The following is a 23,314-nucleotide window of genomic DNA, read 5'->3' as shown; positions in this document are numbered from 1 at the left end:
GAGGCAGTCTCAGGAAAGTACTGCTTCTGGGGAAAGGAAAGAGGCTGCCTTGGAAGGGTCACCATCTACCTGGAGGCATGGTGAGAAAGAGAAGAGGTAGTAGAAATTAAGGATCTTGGTGAAACAGAATAGAAAATAGATAATCATTTCTCCGACCCAAAAAGGAGTCATTAATTTTTTTGGGAAAAAAAAAAAACAACACTTTATTAGGTACTGTTGAACTAAGAAATCCAGTTAAGTTACCTAAATTCTTTGCTCCTGCTTGTACACAACTATATCTGGTTTAGGAAAAATAAAATACTTCAAGATGAACAGAAGATGGCAGGCAACATCCATATAAAGTTACTTTAGCTAGAAAACAAAATAATAGTCAAAACATTTCAACAGGGCCAGGCATAGTGGCTCACAGCTATAATCCCAGCACTTTGAGAGGCCAAGATGGGTGGATCACTTGAGTCCAGGAGTTTGAGACCAGCCTGGGCAATATAGTGAGACCTATTCGCTACAAAAAATAAGAAAAAAATATTTTAAAAAACTTTAGCTGATGAAAACTCTTCCTGAAACATCCAGCTATATAGCACTAAAGAAAACTACAACACAATACTACCAGAATTTAAAATATCCTTAAACTAGCATTTGTAGAGATAAAAACTCTCAAATCCAAATTCAGAACTGCAAAACAAATGGACAAAAAGAGGAAGATATGAAAAGTGAATTTACGGAACTTAGGAAATAAAAGGAATCAAAAGAAAAGTCAGCTTTTAAAATTAAGTTAAAGCCAGGTGAGGTGGTACATGCCTGTAGTTTCAGCTACTTGAGAGGCTTGAGCTCAGTAGTTTGAGGCCAGTCTGGGCAATATAGAGAGTCTTGTCTCAAAAAAAGAAGTCATAAAGAAGAAATGAAACTGAATTCTAGGGTACATACAATATTGGACTGAATATAAGGAGCATTGAGAAAAGGTATGCAAGTAACCAAGGGAATGAAAAAAGGTTAAATGAAGACAGGTTAAAAAGTAATAGAAAGTGATTAATATAGAAGATAAATAAAAGTAGAGAAGAAAAAACAATAGCAAAGCTAGTATTTAAGCTTCAATCCATGAAAACGTTCTGGAAATAAGAGCTGACTCCAATTTACATGTTGAAAAGGCTCATTGTGTACTGGGAAAATTGATCCAGAATGGTCAGCTCCAAGTCATGTCCTAGTAAAACAATTGGACTTTCAAAATGATGGAGAATTCCTCTGGGCTTCCTGACAGAAAGGAGAGGTTAGCAACAGACTTCTAAACAGCAACATACAAAGCAAAACAGCCATGGAACAGCATGTTTAAAGTCTATGAAAGTGTGAGCCAAGGATTTTATAACTATGACTCATTCTAAAAATAAAAACCATGATAAACCCTACTATACTGATAAAAAGAAGTATTTAAATGATGAAAAATGCCATGAGCAAAGTCAAAAGTCAAGCAACAAAGCGAGGAAAAATATTTGGACTTATATCACAAAGAGCTAACCTCCTTGGTGAAAACAACTTCCTAAAATTCCAGGCAAATAAGACCATCAACCCAGTAGGAAAATGGGCCAAAGATATAAAAAATAAATACACATCACAGACATATAAAAGATGTTCCAGACTGGGTGCAGTGGCTCACACCTGTAACCCCAGCACTTTGGGAGGCCAAGGGGGATAGATCACTTGAGGTCAGGATTTCAAGACCAGCCTGGCCAACATGGTGAAACTCTATCTCTACTAAAAATACAAAAATTAGCCTGATATGGTGGTGGATGGCTATAATCCCAGCTACTCAGGAGGCTGAGGCAGGAGAATTGCTTGAACCCAGAAGGCAGCAATTGCAGTGAGCCTAGATCGTGCCACTGCACTCCAGCCTGGGCAACACAGCAAGACTCCATCTCAAAAAGATAAATAAAATGTATGTTCCACCTTCAATCATACAAAGAAAAACACAAATTAAAGCTATGATAATCATTTCTCAACAAAACCCAAAAGTTATACAATATACCCTGTGTAGACTGGGGAAACAGGCACTTTGCACTTTGATACATTGCCGGTAGAGTTACAAAAGCATAAATTGCCTGGGAGGGAATAGTCAAAGGGAGGTTAGTCACAGCAGCGTATTTCTTGCATTTGCAAAAGGTTGGAAATTAACCAAAATGCCCCTTAATAGATAACTGGTTGCATAAACTAAGTGTGTCCAGACAGTGCAACATTCTCCAGGTAGATAGATGGTGCCCCTTCCAAGTCACTCTCTTTCTATAGAGGTCATAATAGAGAATGGAGAAAGTCTCTATGTACCAATAAAGAATGATCTGCAGAATATATTAGGGAGTGGAAAAAACAAAGGCATGGAATACTACGTGATCTATCTGCAGAAGGAAGGAGCAGGGTAAAGGTGCCAACAATGGAAGAGATAAGAAACAACAATAGAAGTTGTTTCTATAGTTTTGATCCTAGAATCGTCATGTATTTCCACATATTCAAAAGTGGGATTAGATAAAAAGGTAGAATGAAAAAAAAATCTGAAAAGGAGCTGAAACAAGTTTACACAACTATATCACATTTTGGTGACATAACCACACCCAAAAAGGAACAAATTCTAGTGACTTTAGAATATAGCTTTTGAAATGTACTTTCTTGGTGGGATATATTCAGTAGTAGTAGTATTGATATTCTGCTATTTTGAAAGTATTAAGTGTTGCAAAATCTTTTTATTTTTTATTTTTATTTATTTTATTTTATTTTTGTAGAGATGAGGTCTCACTGTATTGCTCAGGCTGATCTCAAACTCCCAGGCTCAAGCGATCCTCCTGCCTCAGCCTCCCAAAGTGCTCGGATTACAGTTGTGAGCCACGTACACCTGGCCTGTAATGTTGATAATTGTTGGACAGAACTACAGAATTAATCAAGGCTATAACGTAAGAAAATTTAGCCTGGAAATTCCTTTGACAGATTTAGTAAAGTGAAAATGAAACATAAAATTACACGGGAAAGCTAACATAATAGAGTGTATGTTATATGTTAGGCACTTTGCTGACACTATATATACTCTGTATCATTTGATTCTTGCAGATGTATATTAAGACCCATCTTATTTTCCCTAGGCTGAGAGAGATTAAAAATTTGCTTCAGATTAGCCAGTAACTAAGTAGAAGATTGAGATTTAAACCCAGATTGATGTGAATCCAAAGCCTGTGCTCTTTTCCCCTACTTTATTGCAGGATATCCATCAAATATTGAGAAGAAAGAATATCAAGAGCAAAGTTTTCTATTTGAGGCTGTTAAGTTGCTACTCGGAATGTGAAGATGCAGACCACAAATCAGTGGTTTATTCATTCTTCATGCAATGCACTAAAGGAGAGAAGTGTAAGTTTTCTCTTATTTCTGATGGGAAAATAAGCACACACATATACATGCTCTTATGTTGGAGATAGATCTTACAGAAGTTGCCACGGTGACTGAAATTAGTAAAAGGTATGAACTAAAAGTGGTGAAGTAGAAAAGAAAAAAATCTAGCAGGCATGGGTTTTCATGATGTTGTTAAAAGCAAGAAACCCTTCGAAGCTTCCCTTTATGGTCCTTCAGTGCTCTTCTATGTTTTGTACTATGAAACAATAGAAATATGAGAAGAACTAAAACTTTACTGAACGTTTAAGGGGAAGAAAGCATGCTTCATTCAGGAAAGCCTCACACAGCCTTTTTGTAAACACTGATCTTTAAGGTACTGGTTTAAATAAACTGTGTTTCTTCCTTTTGAAGATGGGGGCTTTTGGAGATTTCAGAGGTACTAGAGCCCCCTTTACCCAAGCCAACCCTTTATACTTATAATGGTTTCCCTTGATGATAAATATATTTTTCATTCAGTTCAATACTACTGTTAGAAAGGTCTGCCTCTTGAAGTAATTGGGATGTGAAGATTTACCTGTTTTAATTTGATTTATTAGTATGTGATTATGATGGAAATTTACTTTGTGATTCTGTATACCTGAGAGCAATAAGTAATTATGTTGGATTTGCTATAAAGATTTTAAAGATTATTATTAAAGCTTTTCTTTTTGTCAGAAGCCGTGGTGATCCGTAACTTTGGTGAAGGCTAAGAACGTTGAAACAAATTTGCAAATGATGTACAACTTCTAAGGTAAGCTACTATGATGACTCAATCAAGATTTTAAGTGTTCTTGGCAGACTTGTAGACTATACTCAACATACCAAAATAAAATGTATCAGGAATAAATATAATATTCTATTTAAATTTTATAAAGCAGTTGCAGAAATAATAGACTGATTTGTAGCAATATGATAGACAAGAGAGCCTAAATTCCTCCCTCCACCAAACATTTAAAGTACTGGATTCAGTATAAAAAATATCCTTTAACATGAATGGATGAGCCTATTAAGAAAATAAGGTAAACTTTCTCGGGCTAGAAACAAAACAAGTCTAATATAGCCTGTGAGATAATAGGTGCTGAAGTCACTGAATACTTTGGGAACATCCATAGATTTCTGTTGGCATAGAAGCTTTGTGTAAGGAGCAGAATGAGGACTAGAGAAAAAGATCCCTGGGTCAAATATAAAGGTAAGAAGCCTGATTAGAGACCATCTTGCAGAAATATTCAGCTCTGGGTAGACTTAAAATCTTCCCTAATAATTCCTGGTTATCAGCTCACATTCGCTTGAATTTGAGGCCTTAATTTATACAATTTTTATAGTTTCTAAAACTCCACAAGTGGAGGATTTTAATTCAAAATGGACCTAAGTCTGTAATACTCTTAGGTTACCTGATAAAAACAATAGAAAATCCTCCATGGAGGAATGCACTATCAATGTGTTCATCAAATAATTATAGTTAAAATTCTAACAAATAAGCTCATACACATTTTTTAAAACTACAAAATGTAGCAAGGGGGGACAAATTCAAAGCACTAAAAGCAAGAGTCAGCAGAAACAGCAAACAACTGAAAGAGATCTGTAGATATTTCAACTATTAGAAATATACAGTACATGAAATAAATATGTTTATGGCCAGGTGGAGTAGCTCACAGTTATAATCTCAGCACTTTGGGAGACTGAGGCAAGAGGATTGCTTGAGCGCAGGAGTTCAAGACCAGCCTGGGCAATATAGCGAAACCCTGTTTCTACAATAAATAGAATTATCTAGGTGTGGTGGTGCACACCTGTAGTCTCAGCTATTCAGGAGGCTAAGGTGGGAGTATCACTGGAGCCTCAGGGGTCAAGGCTGCAGTGAGCCATCACCATGCCACTGTACTACAGTCTGGGCAACAGATCGAGACCTTGTTTGTATGTATATATAAATACATACATATGTACATAGTTTAATGTGTTTCAATAAATAAAATAGGGATTATAAAAAAAATAAGTAAAGGGTAAGAGGCTATAACCATGACTAGGTCATTAAAAAAAGAATTGGCAAGAAATAAATACTCATGTTTTTGTTTTGCTTCTTTTACTCAGCTTAGTTATTTTGACAAAATATGTAACTGAAACTGCAAAATGCTAATAAACCAGTAGAGGATTTGATTTGGGAAATATAAGATGAAAAAGTCAACAACGTGAGGATAAATGGAGTTGTATCATTAAAGTATATTTTTCAGAACTGAATTTATTTACATAGAGAAATATGGCAAGATACTTAAATCTATATGCTACCCTACTTGTCAGTTCATTGGGGCCTCCTTTTCTTCTTGACAATGCTATAGAAATATTAATAAAATATTGTACATTAAAGAGTATTAAAATAATTGACCTTTCACAGGTATCTAAATGGATGCCTGCAGCTTCCTTAAAGTTGTCATCCTCTAATCTAAAGTTAATGTGTTTAATATTTCTTATTTTATGATGGTTGTGATTGAATAATATATTTAAAAACTGGGCAAATTGAAACATAGAATGGATTTAATTAATTTTATTTATGTTTATTGATTCTTTTGGCTTTAGTGCTGGTATTGCTCTCCTTGGCCCTGGATTTAAGAGATAGCTTGCTCTTTTGCAATGGTGGCATTCTTCTATATGATGTGGAATAAAAGAAGGAAAAAAAAGTAGTTTTGAGCTCTTTGTTCAGATTTGGTTGGGGTTGAGGAGGGGAAGGTCATAAAATCCCGAGTTTTCTAGATTCACCATCTCTTGCAAAGTATGAACCAATTCGAATAAAACAAAGTTTATTCAACTATTTCCCTTTTGTAGATATACTTGGCTTTCCTTTGTAAATAACGTTGCAATAACATCATTAAATATCTAGCCATCTCTGACTGTTTTCTTAGGATAGCTTTCTAGTAGAATTCACAGAAGTTGTTGTTGTTTTGCCAATTGACAGTACAAAAGCTGAATCTGAAAATTGTGATTCAAACACTGTAGATTTTACATTTTGAATTTCATTACTTTTCTTCTTCTTCTTCTTCTTCTTCTTCTTCTTCTTCTTCTTCTTCTTCTTCTTCTTCTTCTTCTTCTTCTTCTTCTTTCTTCTCTTCTTTGCCTTCTTCACCTTCTTCTCCTCCTCCTCCTCCTCCTCCTTCTTTGCCTTCATCTTCTCCTCTACTTCTCCTCCTATCCTCCTCCTTTTCCTCCTTAGGGAAGAAGTGGAGAACGGCCCCACCTCCACTGACACCATATGGTGGGGAGGCCTTGGTACTGCTGAGTGGCAGTGAAAGTCCTGCACTCAGCAAGTCCGCTCTGGCACCACTCCTGCAGGTGGGGGGAGGAGCACCTGTGACTGATGCATGGGGTGCAAGTCCGAGCTCCTAAGGTGGTCTTCACTAGCACAGATGGGGAAGGAGGTTATTAGTTCATGCTCAAGGGGGATGAATGCACTTCAGTGATCCTCCAAACTCAGCCTTCTGAGTAGCTGGGACCACCACATCCAGCTAAATTTTTGTATTTTTAGTAGAGACGGGGTTTTGCTGTGTTGGCCAGGCTGGTCTCGAACTCCCAACCTCAAGCAATCCACCCACCTTGGTCTCCCAAAGTGCTGGGATTAAAGACATGAGCCACCATGCCCAGCAAGCCCACATTTTTTTAAAATGCCTACTTACAGAGAAACAAAGCTGCTTCTTTTTAAAAAACAAATTTTCCACTTATAAATGCTGTTGTAGAAAACTTGTTACAGAAAATGTTAAAGAAAAAAGTAACCTGTAATCTTACTACTCAGAGAAAATTACTGTTAAAATTTTGTTGTATTTCCTTCTAGTCTTTTATCTATATAAAATTATGCATGTCTCTGTACACATACACACACACACACACACACACACACCGTTGTAGATATATATTTTTGTATTTTTAAAATGGATTTGAAGTATATTAGTCCTATTTCTTGATTTTTGTCTAACATATTTTATTATATGAATATGGCACTTAAAGTATTTTTATATCTCTATAATATTCTAAGATGATGGCATAACAGTTTATTCAACTATTTCCCTTTTGTAGATATTCTTGGCTTTCCTTTGTAAATAACATTGCAATAACATCATTAAATATCTAGCCATCTCTGACTATTTTCTTAGGATAGCTTTCTAGTAGAATTAGTATGTTAAAAAGCATGAATACTCTGGCAAATTATTTTCTAGAAAGGTTCCTGGGGATTTTGTTCTACTCAATGGTGTGTGAGATTCTGTCTCATTACATTCTTCTAGTTCTTATTTAATTTTAAAAACTGTTGCTGTCTCTATTTCTTGAAAATAATGATTCTGTTTGTTATAACAGTTATGCTTCTTTTTACTAAGGCAAATCTTTCATCTGCAGTTTTGACTCTATCCCGATGGAGAAAATGTTAATCTTTTAGTAGTTAGCATTAAGAATTGTATAGAAAATGCAGAATTTGTTTGGAAGAAATGCATGGATAATTCATTTGTGATAAATGTTGAATCCACAAAGGATTTGTTCAAGTATTGGGAAACAGTTGTTAAATTGCCTTTTAAGGAGGTACGTCCTGGCCATTGGAAGTCTCTTTTGTTGTGGTTTAGGATGAGTTCAGAATACACATTTGGAATTAGAAGCTGAGATAGAGTTTAAATTTTCTGTTTATAAAAGGGAAGAAAAATTTGAAAGGCACAGGAAAAATCCAGGGAATAGGAACTCTGGAGAAATGCTATGTTGTGTATTGTGACACTTCACTACAATCTCACAAATAAAAACTTACGAAAGCCAGAAAATAGTTGGTGTATCGGATTTCTTATAGAAGCCAGTGAAGAGGCTGAGTATTGGTTGAAATGGGACCAACACATGTTGGGCCAGGTGTACAAGGAACAGCTTTTTACCTCTCTCCAGTCTTCTTCCTTTGACAACAAATACATGTGTCCTCCCTGTCCACCACTCTACCTAAAAACTTCCCTATGGGTTTCCCTTTTAGCCACAATTTTCTTTTCTCCCATTTTCCTACCTCTCTTTCTTATCCCTTTTCTACTTTCATTCTTGTCTGTGAATTTTCGATAGAAGTATTTTCCTGTATTGGAATATTGTTCCTTTTTCTGTCTCACTATATCCAAATCATAGTACTTTTTCAAAATGCATTTAAATTCCCATTTCTCAGGTATTTGCTAACAAGTCTTCAGGAAATACGTTGTTAGAAGAATTTATAAAGTCTATGATTTTTGTACCATAAAAAAGTCTCATTTCTTTCACTTACTCCTTTTTTTTCCTCACTTAGGTAATCTCTATATTTTATGTTATGATACTTGGTCCCTTGCTTATTCCTTCTTCCTTCTGTACTTTCGTCTAAATTTTGTATTCATGTATAACTATTTTATCTACATAACTAAGGTTTTTGTTTGTTTGTTTGTTTCACAAAAGTTGTACAAGCTCCTTGAAGACAAATCTTTTATTACTGACTTCTTTTGGGTTCCTTAGAGAACCTGATACCACACTAGGCTTCTGAAAACACCAGTCAAGAGTTGCTTAATGCAGGGGTCCCTAACCCCTGAGCTGCAGACCTGTACCTGTCTGTGGCCTGTTAGGAACAGGGCAGCACAGCAGGAGGTGAGCGGCTGGCCTGTGAACATTACCACTTGAATTCCGCCTCCTGTCAGATCACTGGAGTCATTGGTGTGACTGGAGTCTCATAGAGAACACAAACCCTGCTGTGAACCATGCATGTGAGGGATCTAGGCTACAGGCTCCTTATGAGAATCTAATGTCTGATGATCTGATGTGCAACAGTTTCATCCTGAAACCGTCTCCTCCATCCCAGCCCTGCACCTCCAGGTCCGTAGAAGAATTGCTTTCCACGAAACCAGCCTCTGGTGCTAAAAAGGTTGGGGACTCCTGACCTAATGTAATTGAGAAATGGTGGAGAATTAGTGAGATTCGGCCCTCAAATCACACTGGGTATCCAGTGCATAGCCAAAGGCCATAATGTGCAGTTAATTTGAAAATTAGTTGCATGTGTAAATTTTCAGAATTATTGATAACATTATATTGAAAACTGGCAGCTTTTGCATGTTTACCAACTGTGAGAAACCAAATTATTTAAAATGAAAAACATGCTTATTATTAGGCTGGTACAAAAGTAATTGTGGTTTTTGCCATTTTTTAAAATGACAGAAGTACATTTTATTTATCTGTATTATTAGAATAATATCAAATAATCACTTCATAGCTTTTTTCCAAGGAGAATTAACATTGTGTTTTTAAGTTCTGATTTTTTATGTTATCAGTGACTAATTTTAAAATAAATTATAAGACAGCAAAAAGCAAAAAAAAAAAAAAAACACTAAAACCAATACCCTCACCTACCTAAACAAACGTGTACAGCAATATTAAGGAACTCCAATTTGTGCTGAACCCCTCTCAACTCCAGTGGGAATCGCACAAGTTTCTAGAGGTCAAGAGACCCAGAGCCAGCAAAGGAGACAGATGGTTTTTGGAGAGATTTACATACAGGGGAGAGAGTCTGGTGGCGGTGGGCTGGGCAAGAGAACTAACTGCTTGCAACAGGCATGCAGTTTATACAGCATTTTCACTTAACGCCTTCTCCCTAACAACCTCCACCTGGTAACCTTCATTTAACCCAAAACAAAAGACCTTGTTCTCCTGTACACCTTGTGTTCCATGAGCCATGCTGGAGGCTCAAATGTTCCTCATAGATAAGGAATGGATCTCTGGATTATCCCGGATTCATTAGCTCAGAACTGTGAACCACATTCAGGGTCATCCTCAGGATATGCTTACGTCAAGTTATTGCTGCCAAGTGCATCTACTATGCAACCATGTAGCACTTTAAAAAGAGGAAATAGAGCTACCAAATGTAGATAAATTCAAGATCTATAAATAAATAAAATAAATTATAACACAGTGTGTATAATAATTACACAGTGTGTAAAATCTCATTTTAAAAATTATCTTGATGTGTATTCAAACAAATACGTATATCTAGGTATGCCTGGAAAAAGGGTCTAGAAGGATAGCACTAACTTTTGAATAGTGCTTAACCCTGGGGACTGGAATTAGAGAACAGGGAGGCAGGGGATTTTCTTTTTTTTTTTTTTTTCTTGAGATAGTCTTTCTCTGTTGCCCAGGCTGGAGTGCAGTGGTGCGATCTTGGCTCATTGCAACCTCAGCCTCCCAAGCTCAAGCAATTCTCCCGCCTCAACCTCCTGAGTATCTGGGATTACAGGCATGTGTCACCATGCCCGGCTAATTTTTTGTATTTTTGGTAGAGACAGGGTCTCACTATGTTGCCCAGGCTGGTCTCAAACTCCTGGACTCAAGCAGTCCTCCAGCCTCAGCCTCCCAAAGTGCTGGGATTACAGACACAAGTCACTACACCAGGCTGGGATTTTAAAACATTAGGGAGGCATAGAAAATAAAAAATACTTTTAATGGATACAATTTAAAATTAAAAGGTAAAAAGACATTTTTATAATCAGTATAGCTAGAACAGTATGCTGGTTTGTATGTTATTTGTAAAATAAGATGCCATTCTGTGGTTACAGTTATTAAAGATATTTTTCCATGATTAATTAGTTATTAAAGGATTATAATCAATCCTTCTATGCTAGATCATGTTTTGTAAGTCTTCAGATTTGTGATAAAATATGTTTTATAAATGGAATCCACTGTAATTACTGGATGAATTCCATAGAGATTTTCCATTCAGTAAATTACCTGAACATGTTATTTTGCAAATGCTTGTATGTTTGTTTGCCGTAAATGGCTTTGTTTGACTCTGAAAATTGTCATCTGAAGTACTTTCATTATTAACAAGCTTTATAACCCTGTAGAGAGAGATGCTTTGAGACTAGTTTCTCTTGACATTTTAAACCAAGTTATTTATAACTCAAGGTTTTCTGTCCCTTCACTCAGCCTGCTTCTTTCTTTGTCCCTTCTTTCTGTGTTCTCTTCAGATCCTATTTTTCTTCTTGGCTCCAGAGCACCAGCTTACAAGTTGTACCTTTAAAGATTTATAACAGAAACAATATGATTTTCCAACATAAAATTCTTGTATAGTTCTGATTACAATAATTTGTAGAAAAGTGAAAATTTGTAAAAACTTGGAAAACTGGAGTATGACACACCTCATAAAAAGAGAATGTGCGTCAGTTCTCAACAGTGTGGAAATTGTTCTTTTACTGAAAGATATCTTGTGTTCTTAATTGACTCAAGCAAGAACTTTTCATAAAAGTACCAATTGTGGAGAAAGTAGAACATATATCCAGCAAAGAAGGACGGGGAAATATGAGAATTATTAGTATCACCATCTGCCTGTGGTTATGGCACTAAGCCCATTTTGTTGTTATGATTCTACCTATATATTGGATCTTGGGACTCCAAGATGTTTCTTAACCTCATTCTTTGTTATTCCTTAAATTGGGCAGTTGGTGGAAAACCATAGCATGTACAGCGTTTCACTTAGTCTTGTTATATTGTTTAGATATAAGTGGAATTGTGTGAATATAAGTGGAATTTTAACTGTTAAACTTAGGATTTGGTGTACATGAGTCACACCTTTTAGCTTTTCTTCTGTATTAATTGTGTGTGTGTGTGTGTGTGTGTGTGTGTGTGTGTGTGTGTGTGTGTGTGGTGGTGTATGTGTGTTTTAATTTAAACAGAGAGAGGGTCTCTTTATGTTGCCTAGGCTGGTCTCAAACTCCTGGGCTCAAGGAATCATGCTTCCTGCCAAAGTGCTTAGGATTACAGGCATGAGCCACCATGCCTGGCCACATGTGGGTTTTCTGATAAGACCAATTTTTACTCTTCTCACACATTCTCTTATTCTACCTTTGTTCTCTTCAGATGATGGTGAGTCCTGCTTTTCTGAGAAAATTGAAGTAAACATGTGCTTCCTAACTTCATTCATTTTTCTACATCTCTACTCATGCTTTCTCTTCCTTCTCATTTTAGAAAACTATGTATTATTCCACTTATGTTCTTGATTCTTTCAATTGTGAGCTCAAAAATCATGCCCCATTAATTATCCCTTTCTCATCTTTTACCTTCCATCACTCAATCTACCAAGAGTTCAAAGGTTTTTTTTGTTTGTTTTTTTTGTTTTTTAAAGGGAAACGAAAACCTTTTTTATTGATGCTTTCAAGCTGTCCTTCTATTCTTTACATCCAACACTTGGAAACAGTAATATATGTTCAGTTTTCTGTGACCTCATCCCTAACCTCTTGTAATCCTAATTTAGCCCTAGCCATTGTTGTATCAGGTACTACTAAGTCTCCAATCTTCCATACACTGTTCTAGGCATGGCATGGCAATTGGGCTGTGTATGCTACATGGATCAGAGGCAGTGCAACCAGTTTCCCTGAAGAGCTGGCCTGGAATCCTTGCCTGCTTCATGCTTTGCTATTCCGCTGTATACTCTGTTGATCCCTGCCTGTCTTTGGTCTCACCAACTACCAGCCTATGTCTTTAGGAATTTAGGGAATATAGATTCTTAAAAGTCCCTTTCTCTGCACCAAGCGGTTCTCTGAAGGCCCCTTTCCTGCTAGTACCTTTGTAAGACTTGAAAGTGGGACTTAGAAATTAGACTACAGGGTTAGGTAGTAAGTACTTTTCAGTGCTTCTTTTTCTTGAAGGTCTCTTTTTTTGGTCATACAATAGCATACTTTTCAGTTTCTCCTCTCCCTCTCTAACCACTGTCTCATTAGCTGCCTTTTTTTTTTTTTTTTTTTTTTTTTGAGACAGGGTCTCTCTCTGTTGCCAAGGCTGGAGTGGGGTGGTGTGATCTCTCTCAGTTCACTGCAACCTCTGCTCCAGGGCTCAAATGATCCTCCGACCTCAGCCTCCCAAGTAGCTGGGACCACAGTAGTGCACCACCATACCCAAATAATTTTTGTATGTATTTTTTGGTAGAGATGGGGATCTTACCATGTTGTCCAGGCTGGTCTTGGACTTCTGGGCTCAAGTGATCCGCCTCCCAGAGTGCTGAGATTATAGGGATGAGCTGCCACACCCAGCCAGTCGCCATTTTCTACCAACACCTGTAGATGTTTCCTGAAGTTTTGTCCTTGGCTCTCTTTTTGGACTCCCTCATACTGCAGTGGCAGGATGGGTGACCCCCAGATATATTGCTCCAGTCTGTCTTCTCTCAAAGTTCTAGTTCAGCTGCCTGTGGGCATTTATATCCAGAAGTCTTGCTGGCATCTCAGACTTGTTATGTATCAAGCAACTGGCTATTTCATAAAATTTATTTTTCTTCCCGTGGTTCTTATATGTTTTCAAGGTATAACCTGCTTACTCTCACATAGGCATGGAAATGCATTGTGTTCTTGACTTGTCTATCAATTACTATCCACATGTTTTCAGTTGCCAAACCTACTCCTTCTTATACTCTTATAGGCCTTTTATTCCCACTGCCTGGTTACTCTCACTGTCATCCTAGACTACTGAGTTACCTTTAATTTCATCACCTACTGTTTCTCTGCCCTTTTGATTCTTCTTAATACACTGCTAAATTCACATTCATTACAGAAAGTTCTGATCACATCATGGCTCCCTTTTGTCCACAAATTAATTAGCTCATTAGCCTAGCACTCAGTCTCTCCATAATCTGACCCCAACCTGCATTTCTAGTTTTTTGTACTATTATCATTCACATAGCATTTGCTTCTGGCATACTAAATTTTTGTTTCTTCTATTTTTTTTGAGATGGGGTCTTGCTATATTGCCCAGGCTGGTCTGGAACTCCTGGGCTCAAGCAATCCACCTGCCTCAGCCTCCCATAAGGGCCTAGGAATACAGACATGACCTACTGGACCTGGCCTTAATACACGTTTTCTTGCAACTGTTATATATTTAAATAAAAATAAATGTGTTAATTAAACAACTCTAAAACCAATAAAGTAAAATTAATATTAATTTAATTCAACATATAGCACTAAATTGCAGAGGTAGCACTTAATCATAGAATTATATATTTGCATACTTAGTATTTTACATATTAGAGTCTTGACTTTTTTTGGGAGGGGGATCATGACAAACCAGGTTTTGTGTCATTTTTTTTTATTGTTGACAGTTAACTCTTTTTTAACCACTAATGTTTTAATTTAGTGGACTAGTCAATTCAATAATGTGCCTTAAAAAATTCATTATCTGTAATACTTTTTGCTAGTGATTGTTATAGTACAAGTATGCCAAGATGGATTCAAAGCCTTATAACACTCAATAATGTAAATACGACTGCTTAGGTGGAGGAAGTAACTTGGAATTCTGTATAGTTAAGCTACCAAATATAAGTGATAGATAATTTTCCTACCATTTTTTGTATTCAAATAACTGTAGAATGATTGCCTGTTTAGCATGCCATGATGCCATTTGACTGTAACTTGAGATATATACATCATTTACATTTTATTTCCTCTGTGATTTTCTTAATAGTTGAGACAACTCTGTTGAACTACATCATTTATAAGTTAAGTCTCTATTTAAAAAAATTGAAGTCTCATTTTGTGAAATTCTTTCAATTGTGAACTAACAATATAAAATAGAAGTTTTGTTTTTGTAACAGGTAAAATAATTACATTTTAACATTAGGACTCCTTAATGACAGTCATATGCTGACCAATACATTAGTGAATGGCAAAGAATTTTTTAAACTTCATTCAGTGATTTAATTGTTAGTAATTTTGGTGCTGTTATTTTGAATCTATATTAGTTATATTGAAAAATTAGGCAAATATATCATTATGTTACTGTGTTATTAGAACAAAGATTTGTGGTTTAAGTGAAAGTGAATATAAGATCAAAGAAGTAGAGTTAAAATTCTATAATGATAGATTAGAATTTAAAATCAAATGCAAACTATTTTCAGAATGACATTTTTTTCAATTAAGCTGTTGTCTTTTTAATTTTCAAATTTTTAACTTTTAGGGTACATAATAGGTGTATATATTTATGAGATACATGAGATATTTTGATATAGGCATGCAATGTATAATAATCACCCCAGGGTAAATAGGATATCCGTCACCTCAAGCATTCATCAATCTGTGTTTAGAACATTCCAATTGTACTCCCTCAGTTATTCTAAAATGTACAACAAATTATTTCTAACTGTGGTCACCCTGTTGTGCCATCAAATACTAGATCTTATTCATTGTATCAAACTATATTTTTATACTCATCCCCATTAGTGGATTAACCATCCCCATTTCCCTGCTTCCTGCCACCATCATTCTCCTCTCTATCTCTGTGAGTTCAATTGTTTAAGTTTTTACCTCCCACAAATGAACATGTGAAATTTGTCTTTCTGTGTTTGGCTTATTTCACTTAACATAATGTCCTCCAGTTCTATCCATGGTGTTTCAAATGACAGGATTTCACTGTTTTTTAAAGATGAATAGTATTCCACTGAGTACATGTACAACATTTTCTCTCTCTCTCTCTCTCTCTCTCTCTCTCTCTCTCTCTCTCTCTTTCTCTCTCTCTCTCTCTTTCTCTCTCCTTTCTTTTTTACAGGGTCTTGCTCTGTCACCCAGGCTGCAGTGCAGTGGTACTATCATGCGCCACCAAGTCTGGCTAATTTTGATGTTTTGTAGAGATGAGGTCTTGCCATGTTATTCAGGCTGGTCTTGAATATCTGCTCAAGCAGTCCTCCTACCTCAGCCTCCCAAAGTGCTAGATTACAGGTGTGAGCCAACATGCCTGGCCCAGATAACCAGATGATTCTTATAACTTAATGTCCTTTTCTTTCAGACTGAAGAACTCCCTTTAGCATTTCTTGTAGGACAGGTCTGGGTTGATGAAATCCCACAGCTTTTGTTTGTCTGGGAATGTCTTTATTGCTCCTTCATGTCTGAAGGATATTTTCACTGATACAATATTTCAGGATAAAAGGGTTTTTTTTTCTTTATGGCCTTTAAATATGTCTTGCTTCTCTTTCCTGGCCTGTAATATTTCCACTGAGAAATCTGTTGCTGGATATGTTGGAGCTCCTTTATATATCATTCTTTTCTTTTCTTTTGCTGATTTTAGGATTCTTTCTTTATCCTTGACCTTTCATTATTTGAATATTAAATGTCCCAAGGTAGTTTTTTGGGGGGTTAAATCTGCTTAGTGTTCTGTAACTTTCTTGTACTTGAATATTGATATCTTTCTCTAGGTTTGGGAAGTTCTCTGCTATCTCTTTGAATAAACTCTCTACCCTGATCTCTCTCTCTACCTCCTCTTTAAGGACAATAACTTTTAGATTTGCCATTTTGAGGCTATTTTCTTATTCTTTTCTTTCACTTATTTATTCATTTTATTTTACTTTAGGTGCATACTATATCTGGCATTTCGCCCCATGTTATCCCTCCCCACTGTCCCCACCCCCTACTGTCTCCTACCCCCTGTCAACTGCCCCCAGTGTGTGATGCTGCTTTCCCTGAGTCTGCATGTTCTCATTGTTCAACACCTACCTATGAGTGAGAACATATGGTGTTTGGTTTTCTGTTCTTGGTCAGTTTACTGAGAATGATGGTTTCCAGATTCATCCAAGTCCCTACAAAGGACATGAACTCATTGTTTTTTATGGCTGCATAGTATTCCGTGGTATATGTGTACCACATATTCTTTGTCCAGTCTAACATTGATGGGCATTTGGGTTTGTTCCAGGTCTTTGCTATTGTACACAGGGCTGCAGTGAACATACATGTGCATGTGTCTTTATAGTAGAACGATTTATAGTTCTTTGGGTATATACCCAGTATTGGGATTGCTAAGTCAAATGGAACTTCTACTTCTAGATCCTTGAGAAATCGCCACACTGTCTTCCACAATGGTTGAACTAATTTACACTCCCACCAACTGTGTAACAGTGTTCCTATTTCTCTACATCCTTTCCAGCATCTGTTGTCTTCAGATTTTTTAATGCTCGCCATTCTAACTGGCCTGAGATGGTATCCCAATGTGGTTTTGATTTGCATCTCTCTAATGAACAGTGATGATGAGCATTTTTTCCTATCTTTACTGACCTCATATACGTCTTCTTTTGAAAACTGTCTGTTCATATCCTTTGCCCACTTTTGAATGGGGTTGTTTGTTTTTTTCTTGTATATCTGTTTTAGTTTTTTGTAGATTCAGGATATTAGCCCTTTGTCAGATTGGTAGATTGCAAAATTTTTTTTTCCATTCTGTTGGTTGCCAGTTTGCTCTAATGATGGTTTCTTTTGCTGTACAGAAGCTCTGAATTTTAATTAGATCCCATTTGTCTATCTTGGATTTTATTGCCATTGCTTTTGGTGTTTTAATCATGAAGTCCTTGCCTATGCCTACATCCTGGATGGTTTTGCCTACATTTTCTTCTAGTGTTTTTATGGTGTTAGGTTTTATGTTTAAATCTTTAATCCATCTGGAGTAAATTTTAGTGTAAGATGACAGGAAGGGGTCCAGTTTCTGCTTTCTGCACATTGCTAGCCATTTTTCCCAACATCATTTATCAAATATGGAGTCCTTTCACCATTGCTTGTTTTTGTCACGTTTGTCAAAGATCAGTTGGTTGTAGATGTGTGGTGTTGCTTCTGGAGCCTCTGTTCTGTTCCGTTGGTCTGTGTCTCTGTTTTGCAAATAGAGACAATTTGAATTCCTCCTTTCCTAATTGAATACTCTTTATTTCTTTCTCTTGCCTGATTGCTCTGGCTAGAACTATGTTCCAATACTATGTTGAATAGGAGTGGTGGGAGAGGGCATCCTTGTCTAGTGCCTGATTTCAAAGGGAATTCTTCCAGCTTTTGCCCGTTCAGTATGATATTGGCTGTAGGTTTTTCATATATAGCTTTTATCATTTTATGATCCATTCTGTCAATACCTAGTTTATGGAGAGTTTTTAGCATGAAGAACTGTTTAATTTTTTCAAAGGCCTTCTCTGCATCTATTGAGATAATCATGCGGTTTTTGTCTTTGGTTCTGTTTATGTGATGGATTGCAGTTATGGATTTGCATATGTTGAACCAGCCTTGCATCCCTGGGATGAAGCCTACTTGATCGTGATGGATAAGCTTCTTGATGTGCTGTTGCAATCTGTTTGCCAGTGTTTTATTGAAGATTTTTGCATCAATGTTCATCATGGATATTGGCCTGAAGTTTTCTTTTATAGTTGAGTCTCTGCCTGGTTTGGTATCAGGATGATATTGGTTTCATAAAGTGACTTAGGGAGGATTCCCTCCTTTTGTATTGTTTGATACCATTTCAGAAGGAATGGAACCAGTTCCTCTTTGTACATCGGGTAGAATTTGGCTGTGAACCCATCTGGACCTGGACTTTTTTTGATTGGTAGTCTATTGATTGCTGCCTCTACTTCAGCCCTTGTTATTGGTCTCTTCAGGGTTTCAACTTCCTCCTGGTTTAGTCTTGGTAGAGTACAAGTGTCTAGGAATTTATCCATTTCTTCCTGGTTTACTGGTTTATGTGAGTAGAGCTGTTTGTAGTAAAGTCTGATGGTAGTTTGGATTTCTGTGGGATCAGTGGCGATATCCCCTTTATCGTTTTTTGTTGAATCTATTTGATTCTTTTCCCTTTTCTTTTTTATTAATCTGGCAAGTGGTCTGTCTATTTTGTTGATCTTTTCAAAAAACCAGCTCCTGGATTTATTGATTTTTTGAAGAGTTTTTTGTGTCTCTCTCTCTTTCAGTTCTGCTCTGATCTTAGTTATTTCTTGTCTTCTGCTAGCTTTTGAGTTTTTTTAATCTTGCTCCTCTATCTCTTTAAATTTTGATGATAGGGTGTCGATTTTAGATCTTTCCTCTCTTCTCTGGTGGGCATTTATTGCTATAAATTTCCCTCTCAGCACTGCTTTAAAGGTGCCCCAGAGATTCTGGTAAGTTGTGTCTTCATTCTGGTTGGTTTTGAAGAACATCTTTATTTCTGCCTTCATTTCATTGTTTATCCAGTCGACACTCAGAAGCAAGTTGTTCAGTTTCCAAGTGGTTGTGCGGGTTTGAGTGTGTTTCTTGATCTTAGTTCTAGTCTGATTGCGCAATGGTCTGATAGACTGTTTATTATGATTTCTGTTCTTTTGTATTTGCTGAGGAGTGATTTGCTTCCAATGATGTGTTCAATTTTAGAGTAAGTACAATGTGGTGCTGAGAAAAATGTATATTCTGTGGATTTGAGGTGGAGTGTTCTGTATATGTCTATTACATCTGCTTGGTCAAGCTCTGCATTCAAGTCCTGGATATCCTTGTTAATTTTCTGTCCATTGATCTGTCTAATATTGACAGTGGAATGTTGAAGTCTCCCAGTATTATTGTGTGGAAGTCTAAATCTCATTTTAGATTGTTAAGAACTTGCTTTGCGTATCTGGGTGCTCCTGTGTTGGGGGCATATATATTTAGGATAGTTAACTCTTCCTGTTGGATTGATCCTTTTACCATTATGTAGTGTCCTTCTTTGTCTCTTTTGATCTTTGTTGGTTTGAAGTCCGTTTTATCAGACTAGGATTGCAACCCCTGCTTTTTTTGTGTTCTCCATTTGCTTGGTAAATCTTCTTCCATCCTTTTATTTTGAGTCTATGTGTGTCTTTGTATGTGAGATGGGCTTCCTGAATACAGGACACCGATAGGTTCTGACTTTTTATCCAGTTTGCCAGTCTGTGTCTTTTGATTGGGATGTTTAGGCCGTTTACATTCAATGTTAATATTGTTATATGTGAATTTGATCCTGCCATTTTGTTACTGGCTGGTTTTCTTTCCTGTTAGTTGACTCATTTTCTTCATTGCATTTTTGGTCTTTGCCAACTGGTTTGCTTTTGCAGTGAGTGGTACTTGTTCCTTTCTGTGCTTAGTGTTTCTTTCAGGAGCTCTTGTAGGGCAGGTCTCAATAATTGCTTGTCTGTAAAGGATTTTATTTCTCCTTCACTTACAAAGCTTAGTTTGGCTGGAAATGAGATTCTGGGTTGAAAGTTCTTTTCTTTAAGGATGTTGAATATTGGCCCCCACTCTCTTCTGGCTTTTAGGGTTTCTGCCAAGAGATCTGCTGTGAATCTGATTGGCTTCCCTCTGTGGGTGACCTGACCTTTCTCTCTGGCTGCCCGTAGCATTTTTTCCTTCATTTCAACCCTGGTGAATCTGACAATTATGTGCTTTGGGGTTGTTCTTCTTGAGGAATGTCTTTGTGATGTTCTCTGTATTTCTTTAATTTGAATGTTGGACTGCCTTGCTAGGCTTGGGAAGTTCTCCTGGATAATATCCTGGAGCATATTTTCCAGCTTGGATTCATTCTCCCATCATATTCAGGTACACCAATCAAGCTTAGATTAGGTCTTTTCACATAACACCATATTTCTTGGAGGCTTTGTTCACTTCTTTTCACTCTTTTTTCTCTTGTCTTGCCTTCTCTTTTTATTTCATTAAGTTGATCTTCAATCTCTGATATCCTTTCTTCTGCTTGATCAATTCAGCTATTAAAATGTGTATTTGCTTCGTGTAGTTCTCATGCTGTGTTTTTCAACTCCATCAAATCGTTTATGTTCTTCTCTAAGCTGGTTATTCTAGTTAGCATTGTCTAACCTTTTTTCAAGGTTTTTGGTTTCTTTGAATTGAGTTAGAACGTGTTCCTTTAGCTCAGAAAAGTTTGTTATTATCTACCTGCTGAAGCCTGTTTCTGTCAATTCATCGCACTCCTTGGTTAAGCTGTGATCCTGTGTTGTTGAGGAGTTGTGATCCCTTGAAGGAGAAGCAGTGTTCTTTTCTTTGATGGTTTCATCTTTTTTGCGCTGTTTTTTCCCCATCTTTGTGGATTTACCTGGCTGTGGTGTCAGGGAGCTGCTTGATGAGGTCGCTTGTCTGCCTGTAGAGGCGCTACTGGGTTTCTAGGGACTCTTTGAGGTTACTAGAGAAGCTTTCTGTGTCTTTTTTTTTTTTTGAGATGGAGTTTCACTCTCGTTACCCAGGCTGGAGTGCAATGGCGCGATCTCGGCTCACCGCAACCTCCGCCTCCTGAGTTCAGGCAATTCTCCTGCCTCAGCCTCCTGAGTAGCTGAGATTACAGGCACGTGCCACCATGCCCAGCTAATTTTTTGTATTTTTAGTAGAGACGGGGTTTCACCATGTTGACCAGGATGGTCTCAATCTCTTGACCTCATGATCCACCCACCTCGGCCTCCCAAAGTGCTGGGATTACAGGCTTGAGCCACCGCGCCCAGCTCTGTGTCTTTTTTGTTTATACTGGGAGATTAGGCCAGCCTCTTCCGATGACCTGTAGGCACTGCTGGGTTGTCAAGAACACTATCCCGTTCCTATGGAGGCTTCCTGTGTTTTTTGTTAAAACATGCAGCCCAGTCTCACCCCTCTAGTGGTGGGTCATGCCCTTTCTCCACTGGGCTTGATCTCAGCTACGCAACCCACTAGAGTCAGAGCTTCAGCCCTCTGGGGTTTGTGGGGGAGGGCAGGGACCCACCCAGCTGCACCCAGCTGTCTCCCCCTTTCAACTTCCTCTCTCTCCGGTCATGGGGTAGGGGCCCGCCCAGCTGCTCCCGCTTACAGCTCCCTCTCTCTCCGGGTGGGGGGAGGTGGCAATAGCTCAGTCTGCAGGCTCTTATTCAACTCTGCACTTATAATTCCCGGTGCTTGACTGGCAAAGATCCCCTGTTCTGTGTATTGCTGAGGCTTTGGGGGAAGTGCTGTATCTGGACCAGAGTGCCAGAGAGGGAGCCTCCAACTCCCCTGTCAGATGCACTTTCTGGGTGAAGCAGCACCCCTCCCCACCTCAGTCTGCCCTGTTTGCTCACCATTGGACCAGACCCGTTGAAATGCACCTGGGACCTCAGTTGGGGCTAGGATATCTCCGGATTTCTGCATCTCTCTCACTGGGTGTTGTGCGCTGGAGTTGTGTCTAATGTCTAATCGGCCATCTTGGATCTGTAATCCAGATCTCTGGATTTCTGCGTCTCTCTTCACTGGGTGTTGTGCACCAGAGTTGTGTCTATTCGGCCATCTTGGAGAGTCCCCTTGAGGCTCTTTTCTAGAGTGGGCAGGCTACATTAGTGTTATTCTTTTTTCTTTTGATGGCTCTGTGTATTTTAGATAGCCTATCTTCAAGCTCACTCTTTCTGCTGCTTGTTCAATTCTGCTTTTGAGAAACTCTGTTGCATTTTTTAGTTTTTCAATTAAATTTTTCTGCTTTAGAATTTCTGCTTGATTCTTAAATATTTCAGTCTGTTTGTTATATTATCTGATAGCATTCTGAATTCCTTCTATGTGTTATCTTGAATTTCTTTGAGCTTCCTTAAAACAGCTATTTTGAATTATCTGAAAGGTTGCATATCTCTGTCATTCCAGAAATGGTCACTGATTCCTTATGTAGTTGGTTTGGTGAGGTCATGGTTTCCTGGATGGTCTTGATGCTTCTGGATGTTTGTCAGTACCTAGGCATTGACGAGTTAGGTATTTATTCTAATCTTCACACTCTGGGCTTTTTTGTACTTGTCCTTTTTTTTGTTTTTTTTTCTTAGACCTCTCAAGGATGAATGGATCTGTCCTTCTTGAGAAGGGTTTCCAAATACTCAAAGGGAATTAATTAAGTTTTGTGATCTAAGTCTTTGGTCACTCAGAACCCAGTAATGTTGTGACTTGCAGACTTGAGGAGATATTGCCTTGGTGGTCTTGGGTAAGATCCAGGAGAATTTCCTGGATTACCAGACAGTCTCTTATTCTCTTCCTTTACTTTCCCTCAAACAAAGAGAGTTTTCTCCTTGCTGAGCTGCATACGGTTAGGGGAGGGCTGGTGCAAGCCCTCTTGTGACCACAGTTGCTAGGACTATGCTGGGTCAATACTGGGTTACACCTGAAGCCAGCACAGTCCTGGGTTATGCCCAAGGCCTGTAAGAACTATTTCTTGGCTGCTGCTATTGTTTATTCAAGGCCCAAAG

At 37.8% G+C, this 23,314-nt stretch overlaps 2 protein-coding genes across 3 annotated transcripts in view; both read left to right on the top strand.

Annotated features, from left to right (window-relative positions):
• The window catches only part of CDADC1 (cytidine and dCMP deaminase domain containing 1), a 62,224-nt gene extending 58,072 nt beyond the window's left edge, over positions 1-4,152 (top strand). The window contains exons 10-11 of one of the 2 annotated variants that reach the window (XR_012514375.1): positions 3,234-3,378; positions 4,078-4,152. The gene's annotated coding sequence lies outside the window, so the exon portion shown is untranslated. Of the gene's footprint in view, positions 1-2,762; positions 2,931-3,233; positions 3,379-4,077 lie in introns of those variants that run through there. The other variant, XR_012514376.1, reaches the window with a different exon arrangement.
• Positions 4,109-23,314, top strand: part of CAB39L (calcium binding protein 39 like) — a 118,412-nt gene continuing 99,206 nt past the window's right edge. Inside the window, exon 1 of the mRNA XM_010330084.2 lies at positions 4,109-4,150. The gene's annotated coding sequence lies outside the window, so the exon portion shown is untranslated. The remainder of the gene's footprint in view (positions 4,151-23,314) is intronic.

This window comes from Saimiri boliviensis, chromosome 16 (genome assembly GCF_048565385.1).
Source record: "Saimiri boliviensis isolate mSaiBol1 chromosome 16, mSaiBol1.pri, whole genome shotgun sequence".
Taxonomy (NCBI): Eukaryota; Metazoa; Chordata; class Mammalia; order Primates; family Cebidae; genus Saimiri; species Saimiri boliviensis.
This window is presented reverse-complemented; position numbering and strand designations above follow the sequence as displayed.